Source organism: Mastomys coucha, unplaced genomic scaffold, assembly GCF_008632895.1.
Source record: "Mastomys coucha isolate ucsf_1 unplaced genomic scaffold, UCSF_Mcou_1 pScaffold23, whole genome shotgun sequence".
Lineage (NCBI taxonomy): Eukaryota > Metazoa > Chordata > Mammalia > Rodentia > Muridae > Mastomys > Mastomys coucha.
In genome coordinates this window covers 35,602,628-35,618,030 of record NW_022196906.1, presented here as the reverse complement: position 1 = coordinate 35,618,030, position 15,403 = coordinate 35,602,628, and the positions used below count along the sequence as shown (strand labels likewise).

Here is a 15,403-nt window from a genome sequence, read left to right as displayed (position 1 = left end):
TTTATACCACCATCTCGAAAGGCTTGGGAACATCAAGTAAGAGGGGGAGGAAAGAACGTAAAAGCCAGAAGATGAAAAGCTTTATAGACTGTTGCCTTTCAGACATATAACCTGCCTGTTGCACTCATGCACCCACAGCAAAACTTGCACAAGATCAAGCCAGTCAACCTTCCAGCATAAACTGGGGAGGACCATCAACATTCCAGCATTTACTGGTGTCTTAGTCAGGGTTTCTATTCCTGCACAAAACATCATGACCAAGAAGCAAGTTGGGGAGGAAAAGGTTTATTCAGCTTATATTTCCACTTTGCTCTTCATCACCAAAGTAAGTTAGGACTGGAACTCAAGCAGGTCAGGAAGCAGGAGCTGATGCAGAGGCCATGGAGGGATGTTACTTACTGGCTTGCTTCTCCTGGCTTGCTCAGCTTGCTTTTTTATAGAACTCAGGACTATCAGCCCAGGGATAGCACCACCCACAATGGGACCTCCCACCCTTGATCACTAATTGAGAAAATGCCTTACAGCCTGAGGAATTTCCTCAAGGGAGGCTCCTTTCTCTGTGATAACTCCAGTTTGTGTCAAGTTGACACACAAAACCAGGACCAATCAACATCCCGGCATGAACTTGGAAGACCATCAATATACTAGCATGAACTAGGGAGGACTACCAACATTCTATCATGAACAGGGGAGCACCATTAACATTCCAGCATGAATTGGGGAGGAGCTGATGAGGTTCCGTCCTTAGCTGAGGGAATGTTGTCAATACTTTTTCTTCTCTTACATGATTCCACAGATGTGATGTCCAGTATGAGCAATGACAATGGCTAATGTTTGCTAAAATTCTACTAAGTGTTAGACATTTTTGTAGGTGCAATTAACTTTCTAATTTAAAAGTGCTGGTATTTAAAATGAATGCTAACATTTCATACCACTATTGAAAAAATGAGAGATTAGGAAGTATATATCTACATTGTTCTTCTGCTCATTGGAAATAACTTCACATATGATGCTTTCCTCAGAAAAATATTGATTGTACATGGAAAGAAATTCATTGATATAAACAGCAAGGTAAGGAAGAGAATTTAAAGATAAGAAGGGAGAGTAATTAAAATAACCAAAATATATACAGAAGTAGCATTATTAATGATCACGATAGGATTAAAATCTTGGTCTATAGAAGGAAACAGCTCATAAGAAACAGAGAAGCTGGCTTTTGCCTGGTTCCATCTTCACTGGATTAATGCAGAACCTTCTACAAGTCTCACCCTTTTTGTACTATCTCAGCCCAATCAGATAAAACCTCACCCAAAGCTTGTGTAAATAGAAAATAGTAGACGGGAAGGTATGTAAAGATTTGTGAGCAAGCAAGCTCACTCTAGAAAATAAGCATTGTGTCTGTGAAGTCACAGGATACAAAATGTAGACTGCCCTAGTAATTTCTCCAGGAACCATTACTTAGCATAATGAAGATAAAAGATAATCAATGCAAGACACGTCATTACAGAGTGGAACTCACTCCACTCCTCTGTATTTGGCCCATTTGTAAAGGCACAACATCCATTCTGTGTACAAACTCTCTTTAGTTGTTAGCCTGGACTGGAGTCTTATGTGGAGATGTCAGAGACATTGTTTAGGCCATGCAGGAAAGAGGGAGGCTGGATTCAAATCAATCCAGGTTTAGTTCTCTTTCTCCTTCTGTTTTAGCAGACAAATAATCTGTTGCAATTTTGCTGCTTCTCTTCCATGGCTTGTCTCTGTTCCCATGCACCATTTTGTTCTAGGGGATGCCTAAACGATTCTTCCCAGAGACCTGTGAATTATTATGACTAAAAATAAATGTAGGATACAAAATGCAAGGGACTAGGTAAAGCAGTCTTTCAAACTCCAAAGCAGGTTGAAGTTTCTAAGAATTATACTAAAAATCTTCCTTGTTTCTGGACCATATCATCATGGAATGACTAACTCTCTGTTTTCTTTGTGTGCATGAAGAAAGCTTCTAAGCACACTGTGTTTGCTGTTATAGGAACGTCTTCATATAAAGTAGCTATCTTAGTGTCTGGCAAATGGCAGTTATTCAGGATACTCACACATTTCAGGATGCTTCTGTTTGAATTAATCACAGGTATGATGGTGGTCCCATAAGATGAAATGGTCTAATGATACCATAGCCATCTTAGTTCTATGCCTGACTTGGCTATACAATAAAAATGCCTAATGATACCTTTCTCAGGAATAATGCATGATATAATATGTCCACCTCCTTGGCTGGCAATCCTGCTTTTTTGGAAGCTTGCATGGTAGACAAAAGGCTGTCATCATAGAGATAATTGGAAATGAGGGTCCAAAAGTCACATACCAGTGAGGACTCCCAACCTTGAAGACACCTCTCAATACTTACATTTAACTTTATTATTTCCTTTGAAGCTATACACTTTATGTGTATGTGTTTTCTTATTATTTTTCTGTTTCTCCTTCCCCCAAATTTCTGCTGCTATTGAATTCCCCACAATGGTGACTGGCATGTACATTAATCTAGGTACTCTCAACACCTGGGGATAAAGAATGCTTCCCAGGATGCCACTTTAAGTAAAGACTATTATGAATACAAAATCACAAAGAAAAATTATCATGAGGTGGCACACTGGAGATTCATCCTGTTTCCTGGAGAACCTACGTCTACAATTCCTGTGGTTGAGTTAGTTGTAACACCCAAATCAGGAGGAATGTCTCTGGGTGGCCTTAGAACAGCCATTTTCCAATTTAGCTTTATTGTATGGCCAAGAAATGGAAACCACAAAATGTTTCTTTACCTTTAGTTTGTATGATGGTTTCCCTAGATTTCCTGACCTCTCCATGACCTTTGCTGCATGCATGAAGAGAAATTGCCTCCTAAAACAGATCGGCAAAGGATTGTTCTGCCTGAGGCTGACTGAGCTTACAACTGCAGTCTGAAGGGATGAGGAACTTGAAATGTGGATATCCCACTTGGACTTGCTAACCTCCCCTTGGACATTTCAGCTGAATGGTAACCATAATGGGTATAAAGAAAGAACAAAGCCATCTCCCAAATCTGCCTCCCCCTCCCCTCTCATGCCCAGTGTGCCATGCTTCCTGTTTCCCTAGTAATGAAAATGTGTTCATCTGTCAAGGGGAAAGCTGCCCCACTGTCTTAGGTGCAGAGAACTCCAATCACAGCAGCTGCTGGGACCAGACCGAGAGCCAAGCTCCTCATTTGTTTTGGCTAACACTGACGAATCCGTTTAGGCATCCCCTAGAACAAAATGGTGCATGGGAACAGAGCCAAGCCATGGAAGAGAAACGGCAAAGTTGCAACAGATTATTTGTCTGCTAAAACAGAAGGAGAAAGAGAGCTAAACCTGGATCCATTTGAGTCCAGCCTCTCTAACATATTCTCCACTTGCAACACAGATGATTTCCTCTAATATCGCTCAACAGGTGCTAAACTGTAGCTTTACTGAAGATTAATCATGCAGCCTTGGAAACCACATTAAAAAATAACAAGGCAGCTCCCAGGATTTATAGGCTATTTCTCCAGAGTACTCAGCACACAGTATATATAAACAGCATGCATAGTGCTACATATATGTATATTAAATGTATAGTGAGTCCTTGCCAATGCAATTCTAAGGAAAATAGCATTGCCTTCTGTGCATTAGGCACTCTGTGCATGTATGAAGTAAATTGCATACCAATAGGAAATTATGCTTGCGTGTGCATCTCCTCTTAGGTCATATGTGCTTTATGCTGTGCTTTTCACTGAACTCTTGTTTTCTGAAATGGGTACTCCACACCTATGTATGTTGGAGACTGCATTTGCTGACTCAGACTTCTCCAATGAGTACAAAAGTAATCTCTCAATGTCTTTAGGGAGGATGAACTGAGCATGGTCATTCTATTAAAAAATTTCCAGCACTGTTTATATTAAAAGCTTCACTGATTCTCCTGTTTTTATACATTACAAACAAAACTCAAGACTGTGTAGATTTAAATTATTCAGACAGTTCACAAAATGAAGTCTACAGTACAGTTCATTCAGTTAAACAAGCAATGAAGGATGTAGAGCCTAGGAGTAAGGTAAGACTTTACTTTCCCCCTAAATTGGCCCGAATATGGTTAATTTTGAACTCTGGTTGAATGCTAATAATCTGATTGGGAGGGGATTATGAAGGAAAATTCTAACCAACACAGAGAGACAAAGGGATATCTTAGGATCCTTAAACAATTCAAGAATTTTGAGAGAAGATCCCAGATCTGACTAGATCTTATGGGATTGTCTTCATGGGGCCAATACAGCTTGTGTGAGCCTTTATCACACACACAAAATCTAAATAAGTACTTTTCTGAGACAAAATAAGCCAGTAGTAGTGGGCAGTTGGAGTTGTAGAGGTGTAATACCTGAATTTCTGGCTCCTGGGACAAGGCTGTGATCTAAAAGGAATAAAAGAACATGCCCACTGGGTGGAGAGTCTATTCTGAACAAGCCACAGACTGGGGAGCATGGAGAATAGAGTCAAAGCTATAAGCCCCTCATGGTTGGATCTTCCTCCTTGAATATCTTCCTTCCAGAGCCAGAGTGCTGGCCTAGCTGAAGCTCCAACACAGATAGCCCTCTACTGTGAGGAATAGTAGTTTTGTACTTGCTTGTAACTGGAGACAGCCAGTTAATTCTGCCCAGACCTACCAAGAAAAGGGAAGAAAAATATCCTTTCATCATGACCCTTCCTATGTATCTCCTGCTTATTTCCCTAAGCTGAGTCATCCTTCCACATTATTTCAATAGGAAAAATGGACAAATTCTTTTACTTGATATTTTGTGTTCTATCCACAAGTTGATCTGATCCCATTTGGTTGGAATTATTAAATGCAGTAAGAATAATGGAATAATACTATTGTGTCATTTCTGCTTTTGTTTCTTCCCATACCATGACATCTCAGTATTGATGAAAATTGTTCAATGTTCAGGTCACTGAACTCCACCTTGCTAAATAATCAGATTCGGGAGCCAGTTCTAGAACAAAGTTTTGTTATTTCAAGATGGTCACTTGGCACTCCATTGTCAGATCCTGTCTGGGGTAGCATCTCAAAGATCAGCATTACTGGAGCAAACACAGAAGAATGGTAGAGTTATTCAGCATAAAAGTGACATTTATGTCAAACAAGCATGGATTGAAATAAACTATTCATTTACAAGAAGCCCACTGCGTTTAGCAGAAAATTCTGCATAATGCATGCAAACCTGTGCTATCACCCCAGGAGCCAAACTCTGAATTAATAGCAAAGAGTTCAACCCAATCCCACCCAACCAAAGGCATTATAAATGTACATGTGTAAAAACCCAAAGTCTCCAAGACAAAAAGCCTACTTAGCAGGTGTCAATTTTGCATCAGGGCAGTGGTGGGAACCCACAGTCAGAGGATTGCATACTTAAAACTGATTTGTTCCAGTAATGCTCTCAAATATCAAATGCATGCTTTTGCAAAACTTTGCCTGTTTGTTACTTCTTTTAAGTATGTCCTTATAGCTCACTGTACTTCCTTGAGGTTGAAATTTAGTTCTCTGTGATGGAAGAACAAAACTTGGAAGAACTTGATAAGTTTTGGGCTTCTGACAAAACATATTTAAAGTGACCATTAAACAGTTGATAATTCTTGCTTGACATTGGAGACTGGAAACCTAGGATGTGAATTCATTTGGGCTTTAAAACAAGAAGTTACTTGTATTATTCTCAGGTCCTTCTTGGTCACCCAGCAACATTGTATGAATTTGGTACTGCAGTGATGGACCGCTTGGGATAAAGCTTTAGGAAACATCTGTTAGCCTTGAACACCATGTTAACAGGGGAGTTTTTCTACAAAGACCTTCTGATACAGAGCCCTCTAATAGTTCCAGACTTTTCAAGGGAAGGCTGCCCAATGTCCCCCTCTCTCACATGACTGTGTCAAGGGTCTTGGGGTAGAGGGTATTACAGTGATCACTAGGTTTGTCACAAACAACTTTGGTTGAAACTTGACACTGTCCATATTTGACTCTTCAGCTGGTAACTGTAAGGAAGTCCACAGTTCTGATGAGCTTTGCTGCTTTAGCACTCATGCTTACTCTGGATTTTAGAGAACTTCTGTCAGTTATCTCTGTCTGTATTTTACATTAGAGATTTAAATGAATTATTTACTTTAAAATACCACCAATAAACTTAGTGAACTTATGGAACACACACATACACATCCCCCCATCCACCCCCCCCACACACACACATGAGCATGTGCTAGTTGAGTCTGGGCCTCCCATAGTTCAGGCTGGCTTTCAATTTGCTATGTAGCTGAGAATGCCCTTTAATGTCTAAACCCCCTGAGTCTATCTCCCAAGTGTTAGAATTACTGGCATGCATCACACCACCACAGCTTACAGTGCACATGATTGTGAAAATAACTGTATTTTGCAAAACATTAGCGAGAAGTTAGTTCATCATTTTACAATTTTTTCAGAAGAAGCTAGAGTGAGGCTATGCCCTCACTGTAGTGATGCAACAATTATGAATCTGTCATAGTGAAAAAGTGACACACAGCTTCAGGATGTTGATGAGAATAGCTCTGCTCCTCATGAACTATCTAACAAGAAAGAAGCCACCCAGAGTTCCATACCACACTTGAAAAACAGTTTTTAGACATAAAACAGAGGCTCAAACAAGCAATTATATCCTTATAATAAATGTTTTCAATGATGAATGAGCTAGATAGCCTGGTTTAATGGTAACACAGTGTGTAAATATCTGGAAACTTCATGATGCAATCCATAAACACATGCAAGTAGCAAGTAATAACTGAAAACTAAAGGGGCTGGTAAGATGCTTCAGCTTCTCCTACATATATTTTGTGAGCATGTGTACCAGCAAGCCTGCACACAGACACACATACACACAAATGCAAAAAATATAATAAGAATAATTTTAGTGTTGCTTGAATGATTATTTCTCTCTTATCCCTGTCTTATAGACAATAATAGATATATAATGGATGTATGATAGATAGATAGATAGATGATAGATAGATAGATAGATAGATAGATAGATAGAAAATGAAACAGTACTGATACATGAATAGATGATGAATGATAGGAAGATAGAATATAGATAGGAAGATAGAAAAGTAGATGGTAGATAGATGACATGTAGAAAATAGACAAATGATAGATAGATGATGGATAGATAGATAGATAGATAGATGGATAGATAGCTAATAGTATATAACATTACCTTCATTTCCTAAGTAAGAACACTGAGGCAGAAAATGGCTTTCCCAGAGTTCTACAGATTACAGATGGTAGAGGCAGATTTGGACCCCACATGCAGCCTTCTCGGTGGCTATAGACCATCTTAGACCATGGTGTAAGCAGTGGTGATAATGGTGACTGTAACAGCAGGAGTTCTGCTTAACACTTAGGAAACAAGACCTGGAAAGTTGTGAGTGTGCTACATACAGGATCTGCTCTTGTACTCACAACAGGACATATCACCACATTATCCACCATCATAATCATCATTACCACTATCACCACTGCCAGGAGCGGCAGCACCAGATTGACAAGGAGCCTGTCTTACCTAGATTTGTAATGAATATGTAAGTTATTAAATTATAAAGTTGTATTATTACTGTAATGAAGCATGAAATATGCACGCAGAAGGCAGTGTGGTCTGACACTTCATTTGACTCGCATCATGACCAAAGAAGACACAGTGGCTTTTGCAGAAAAGACCTCTCTAGAGTGGTTCATTTTTACTACTCTGTGAATGAGGTGTTCAAAGTATACCAGTTCTGAACGGCAGAACATTGGGAGCCTTGGTGCAGACTCTGTGTTTCACTGTAGGGATGCCTTCGGGGCTGCGGAAGTGAGCATGCCTACATCCTTATTAAATGATTCAAACTCTGTATTCAGGCAGATTTCTTTTCACAGTTTGTGGAACTTTCTTTCATATGTTTTCTGTCTACTCTGTATAAAACCGGCAATACCTTTGTTTCCCTTAGAAACATCTTTGTCCCCTTATAACTTTTTATTCCATTCTGTTCTCTTAGGAGCCAGGCCACCATGATAACTCCATGATGATGTACTGTCTGGCTGCATACCTTGTTCCAGACTCTTTCCCTGCACACTTGGATCTGAGCGCCCTTTCCAGTGTAAGTGTGGAAAGGTACTGACTCTCCAAGCAACCTCACTAAAAGAAAGGAGCTTTGGATACTTGCAAAGTTTCAATGCCGTGGGCCAGGAAGATGACCTGCTTGCCACCCTTTCCCCTGTGTTTTTACATTCCAGAGTTCTGCTCTGAAGTATACTTTGAAGACTCCCTTGGAAGAAACCAAATATGCCTTGTTCCAAGGTTGCTTTGAATGTTTGGAGCTTGTAGTCATGGTTGACATAACCTAATTCAATACACATTTGAAGCACAATGGCACGGAACCTGGGTAGGTGGCCTCAATATTTTCTTGAGTGAGTTCACTTATTTTTCTCTTTTGCTATAATTTTTTTTTCTATAAACCTTCAGCCAATGTTTATGATCTGTATCTGAGATATAGCTTCAAAAGTAGGAATGCTGGCAAATTTATACTGAAGTGGGTAAGAAGTAAAAAACTAGAAAAAGAAGAGGAGGGAAAATTTTTAGTAGAAAGACAGGGGAGAGTAAAATTAAACAAGAAAAGAGGGGCTGGTGAGAAAGTCCAGCAGAGAAAGGGCTTGCTGTACAGACCTGGAAGCCTACGTTTGATACCTGGAACTCATGTAAAAATGGAACCTGAATAGCTGACCTCTGAGCTCTACATGCCAGCTGTGGTGTGTGTAAATGCATACACATTCATTGCATACACACATGAAGAAAAAAATGGAACATTTAAAATAGGAACCAAAGATTTACTATACTAAAATTGATCTGAGAAACAATTTTAGGTATTGGTCGAGGGCATTGATTGACAAGCAAAGCCTTCCATTTGCATTTGTAAGGACACTGAGATGGATGTGCTCTTGCATATCCATCTGGGCGGAATGTCACCATGCAAAAACAAAAACCAACCAACCAAACAAACACAAATACCGCATCTATCCTCCATACATAATAGTGCAGTGAGCCTTTGAAAAATATCAAAAATAAAATTTTCATGTGATTCCCCCATATTTTAATTTGAGATATATATCCAGAATATTTGAAAGCAACATTAAAGCAGATAAATGTTCAAACAAGTGCTACTTAAAATAGCTAAGAGATAAACATAAGTCAGATATCCATCAAGAAATGAGTAGATAAATAAAATATGGTACATATACACTTGTCCACACATTGAACTATTTATTCAGCCTTACCAAAAAAAAAAAAAAAAAAAAAAAAAAAAAAAAAAGGAAGTTTGAAGCATGCTAAGGCATGGATGCCTGTTAAGTGGAATAAACCATCTCCAAGGGAAAATTCCATAGAAGTCCACTTATGTGAAATATCTAGACTAGCCAAATTCATAAGACAGAAAGTAGAAGGGGACTTGAAGGAGAAGAGAAAGATTTGAGGTTCAGTGGGCACAGTTTCTGTTTGGGGCTGTATACTGGTGGGAATCCATGACACTGAACATGGTCAGCCTTATACATGTGACACTGCTTGACTCATTTTATGCTATCTTAATTAGGGCTTTGTTGCTCTAAAGAGACACCATGACCATGACAACACTTACCACAGAAAATATTTCATTGTAGCTGGCTTACAGTTTCAGAGGTTTAGTACCTTATCATCATGGCAGGAAGTATGGCCGTGTGCAGGCAGACATGATGCTGGAGAAGGAGTTGAGAATTCTACATCATGATCTGCAAGCAGCAGGAGACTGTGTGCCACACTGGGTATAGCTTGAGCATAGGAGGCCTCAAAGCCCACCTCCACAGTGACTCATTTCCTCTAAGAAGACCTCCTAATAGTGCTACTCTCCACAGACAAACATTCAAACACAAGAGTTTATGGGGATCATACCTATTCAAACCACCATATAAACTATGAATATTTTATTAAAACTTAAAAAAAAATTTTTAAAGTTGGCACATTAGATGGATTCAATAGAATGCATAGACATGTAAACATATATATTTAAAGAATATGGTAAATTACCTTACTTAGACTGTGTTAAGTCTAACTACTAACGAGCAAGAGGTTTGTTGACAAAGCCTAGTGTGAGGCCCTTCTGTCATGGCTCCTGGCCCTGTGTAAACCCTTGCCCTTTAAGACCAATTCCTCAGGCAAACCTGGGAGAAGAACCTGGGAAGGCTCAGGGAAGAGCTTGAACATATTGCTCTCCCTCGGAAAGAACCCCTGTGCTGTGACTGGTCATGGTGGTACCTTCTTGGCTTGTGGATGAACATCTGCATTTGCCAACAGTTTTAATTGTACAGATGAGAAAAAGAGTAATCCATCTGGCTGTGAAGGGTTTTCCTGTCCCAATCTAGTCACCTCCTTCAGCTTTCTTGGTCCACCCAGGAAATAACAATTGACTGTTCTGCTGGTCTATCTCCTGCCACCATCTTTCTTGGAGAGGCTACCAATCCCAGAAAGAACTTGAGAAGAACTTGCATATATTGGGGTGACAGCTGCAGCAGATGGCAAGCAAAGTGCTTTGGGAAGAGCATTGTCAAAATTCTAGGCTCTGTGGTTCTTCCACAAGTGTTCAGTCTTGCTCATGTAAGAAAAAATAAACCAACCAACCAACAAACCAACCAACCAAACAAACAAACAAAAATTTAAAAAAAAACAGATGATAAAGGCACAGAGGTATTGGTGTTTTGATAAAACTTTATTATAGGCACTCATATTTGAACTTCATATAATTGTTATGCATATCAAAATATTAAAGTTAAATTTTCTTTATCATATAAAAGTACAACATCATTCTTAGCTTGCAGACTATACAAAAACAAACAAATAAACAAACACCAGACTAGACCAAGGCATTAAAAAAAAAGTACCTCCCTCATTCTTACGAAGGAAAGAAATACATACATGGAAAATTTGTTCAAAAAATTTTAGCACAGCTTGGGAATAAAGTCCATAGCTTATGTGAGCATGAAGGCTGGGCTGAAAAGCTCTGTGTTACTCATAAGCTATGTGAACTTGAACTCTTGTATGTTTTCATCTACAGATAAATTGACTCCAGTGGGCTACCCAACAGTCATTGTGTGGATTCAGTGAGTTTAATGAGTTAAGATTGTGGAGTGGGATGGCTACTGTTTGGGACCTTCTCCTGTTAGCTGTTGTCTGGTCCTTCGCACCATTGTCACATTGGGTCCTGCCACATTTGATAAAGAGGTTACAGCTACTAGAGACATCTTGTTTGTTAGGGATCAGAAAATACTTCAAAGTACTTTGAAGTGAAATACATTGAGAGGAACTCTGAAGAAAGAATGCCAGTCTGGCTCCTCCCTCTGCATATGCATATAAGAATTAGATCTAAAAGGATGCTCTCTGATAGAGCCTTCATGAGGCTTTCTGGGAATGAGCATTGTGCTCTAAGAAGCCAAGGAAGAGAAAGAAGGTAATATGGAAAGGCTGAGAGCAACTGGAGCCTTCCTGAGTCCCTTTCTCATTTCTAGCTCATTCCTATTATATATAAGCTTCTGTCCAATCCCACTTTTCCTCTTCAATTAACATTGATATATTTGTGTATCTATTTATTTGGTGTTTTGTATGTGTGTGAATGCATGTGTGAGTGTGTGTATATACATGTGTGTGTGTGTGTGTGTGTGTGTGACTTGCATACATGCATGCCATGGTAAATGTATGGTGATCAGAAGAAACCTTGTGGGAGTCAGTGTTTTCTTCCACCACACAAGTTCCTAGGATTAATCTTAGGTCATGCGGCCTGGTGACCAGTCTCTAACCAGTCCAGCTATGCTCTTCTCTGCTGCTTTCTACCATCAGAAAACTGAAAGACCAAGTTCCCCTGGTTTGCAGTTCCTTCACTCCTGAGGCTTCTGTGTTGTATAAAACTCTTCTGTATAGACCTTTTGTCTTTCTCTTGCGTCAGTCTTTGGTTGTAGGAGGGTCAGCCTTGGCCTTCACAAGAAGGAAAGACAGGTCCTCTGTTCTCTTCCTTCAATGCCCAAGGTAAGCAGTAGGCTGGCTCTAGCCTGGGAACCATCAGCTATGCTCCAAGCTCTTTCCTCCCCCTCAAACTGTGCTCAACTCAGAGTCTCTTGTGAGGAATGAGGAACTTCCCACAGCTTCTGATAATGTTAATCACACATTTGCTGACAAAAGTCGTGTGTACTTTCCTTTGCCTGTAAGTGTCCTTTATCTCCCTGCACCTGTGTCTAGAGTGTCAGCATTTTTTTTACAGTGGCAGTCAAGGACATCTATTTGCTGTTGTTGTGGTCTCCTCCAGTCCTCTGCCTTTTCATCCCTGGTCATAGCTCTGCTAGTGAGCCATCGCCTCATACACTGAAGTCCCTCAGCCGTTTCCTGGAGACTTATAACTTACCCATGAGGCAGGCCTGAAAGATGAAAAATTAAGGAGCTGCAGGAAGACAAAGGAACTCCTACCCTGGAGCCTGGTTGAAATTTCATCTGAAAGGTGAAAATTTTGATATAGTTAATAAAACTCACTGCAAAGATACCCTGTATTGAAAAGAAAATATTTAATTGCTATAGAGCTATTTCCAATTAAATAACTGGCAATTGTGCTTGTAGCCAATACATACATGACTCGTGAGTTTGTTATTCTCCCTTTCCCAGTCATAAGTGTGAAATTTTCTTAGACTCTCACAAATAAATTTCGAACCATGTTTACAGTCAAAGCTAGTCTTCATTTCATTGCAGCTTGCGTGCTGCGAGGATTCCTGACCCTTTGACCCTTTGTGTTTTCATCTTATCAGCTTGTTCTCCAGTCTGAGGCTCTGCAGAAACCACCCTATGATCTCACCAACTAAAGAAAAGAAAACAGGACAATCTTTAGAAACCCTTTGAACAATGGAAACTGCAGAAGCCACCCAAACTCTCCATACAGCTGTATTAAGATGCTCAATGGTTATTCTCTTCTACGTTGAGTACTCTCTCTTACTTAAGAAATCTCCCATCCATTAATACCTGTTCTTAGATCTGTTAAAACTTTCCCTTGGAGCTGGCAAGATAGATCAGGAGACTGCTCAGTCAGCAAAGTGATTGCCACTTGTAAAAATATTAAGTATTAGTCTTTTCTATCATACGCTGTAAAACTTGTAATGTTTTTGCAGGTGCAGTGAACTTTATCGATGGTATTTAAGAGAGTAGGGCTCCCTAATCTCCTCCCCTTCTTCTGAGAGTCTGTGATGGAAACTGTTAAGGGAGATGCTCTGTGTCAGGGGCTGAGTTTGGACAGGGACTCGCCAGTGGCTTAGGGTCTCTCTCTTGCTCTTGTTCTTTGCTAGAGTCAGTGGTCCAGAGCTTCTTACTTCTTGGAGATCATGTAGGCCATGAGATCTACCACCCTGTTGCTATAGTGTATTCATTTTCATAGAAAATGAGCTTTACAAAGTTGTCATTGAGAGCAATGCCAACCCCAGCATCAAAGGTGGGAGAAAGAACATCACTGTTAAAGTCACAGGAGACAACCTGGTTCTCAATGTAGCCCAGCCTTCCCTTTAGTGGGCCCTTGGATGCCTGCTTCACCACCTTCTTGATGCCATCATACTTGACAGGTTTCTCCAGGCAGCATGTGAGATCCATGGATATATTGGGGTTAGAACACAGAAAACCATGCCAGTGAGCTTCCCGTTCAGCTCTGGGATGAGCTTGCCTACAGCCTTGGCAGCACTAGTGAATGCAGAGATGTTTTAGGCAGCCCCACAGCCATTACACCACAGCTTCCCAGAGGGGCTATCCACAGTCTTCTGTGTAGCAGTGATGGCATGGGGTGTGGTTATGAGTCCCTCCATGATGCCAAAGTTGTCATGGATGACCTTGGACAGGGGAGTAAGCAGTAGGTGGTACAGGGAGCATTGCTGTGAATATTGAGTTGTCATACTTCTCATAATTCACACTCATCACAAACATAGGGCATCAGCAGAAAGGGCAGCGATGATGTCTCTTTGGCCCCACCCTTCAAGTGGGCACTGGCCTTCTCCATGGTGGTAAAGACAACCATAGACTCCTCAACATAGTTGGCACCAGCATCATCCTACTTGAAGTTAGCATGATCTTACTCCTGGAAGATGGAGACAGACTTCCAGGTGATGACAAATTTCACATTCTCAGTCATGACTGTGCCATGGAACTTGCCATGGGAAAAGTCATACTGGAATGTGTAGACGAATGTAGTTGAGGTTAATAAAGGCGTCTTTGATGACAACAACATCCACTTTGCCAGACATGAAGGAAGCCTTGGTAACCAGGCACCCAATACAGCCAAATCTGTTTCCTCCAACCTTCACATTGGTATCTCAGGGACAAGGTGCAGGGAAGATGCAGCTGTCTCTGGAATGAGGAGCAGCACAGAGTCAAAACTTGTATTTATTACAAGGAACTCAAATCTTTTTATTCACCCCACTTTGTAAGACATTTTATGCAAACGTTTGCCCTCCTTTGTTTACATCAAGAAGTGGCCTAGCTCACTCCTTCCAGTTTCCTTCAGTACTTTTGTGCCAGCTCTTTTAGAACTAGCCAATCTTGAAAGAGTGTGAGATCAGATCAGCCAACCAGGGATAGACACAGCCACTAGCTAGGTTACAATACAATACCCTGTGTGTCTGCTCTTCTCGGTGGTTCCTTCTGTCCAGACTAAGTTCTGCCTTGCTAACACCCTTTCAATTGTTTGAGTGTTCCTTTATGGAACACTGAGACTATTTCTAACACCACACACAAGCATGATCCCTAGTGCACACACACACACACACACACACACACACACACACACAAAATAGAAAGACCAAAAAGGTAGCTAAATTTGGTGGCACATGCTGGTAGAAACAAGAGGATCTCTGGCAAATACTGAGTCCATGTCCCAATAAAAATTCCATCTTACTGGGCAGTGGTGGCGCATGCCTTTAATCCCAGCACTTGGGAGGCAGAGACAGGTGGATTTCTAAGTTCGAGGCCAACCTGGTCTACAGAGTGAGTTCCAGGATAGCCAGAGCTATGTAGAGAAACCCTGTATCAAAAAACCAAAAAACCAACCAACCAAACAAAAAATCCATCTCAACAGAATAGGCCATTTTGAGGAACAACACTTAAGTTTGACCTCTGACCTCCACCTCGCTAACCATATATACAACCATGCCCTTCCACCCCACCCCCACCTCTCTTAAGAAACTCCAACTTTGCTTTATACTCATTTGTCTTGAAATTCTTTTCTATGGTGAAGCCAGGAATGGCAGCTTCAACAGGAAGCAATCTCAAAAG

General features: G+C 40.6%; 1 long non-coding RNA gene and 1 pseudogene across 1 annotated transcript in view; one reads left to right on the top strand and one right to left on the bottom strand.

Moving 5' to 3' along the window:
* LOC116073161 overlaps positions 1 to 8,221 on the top strand; it is an 84,866-nt gene extending 76,645 nt beyond the window's left edge. The window contains exon 3 of the long non-coding RNA XR_004111699.1: positions 8,091 to 8,221. This is a non-coding gene — a long non-coding RNA (uncharacterized LOC116073161). The remainder of the gene's footprint in view (positions 1 to 8,090) is intronic.
* A 5,233-nt stretch (positions 8,222 to 13,454) lies between these two features.
* LOC116072893 lies at positions 13,455 to 14,059 on the bottom strand (annotated as a pseudogene).
* Between the last annotated feature and the right edge of the window lie 1,344 nt (positions 14,060 to 15,403).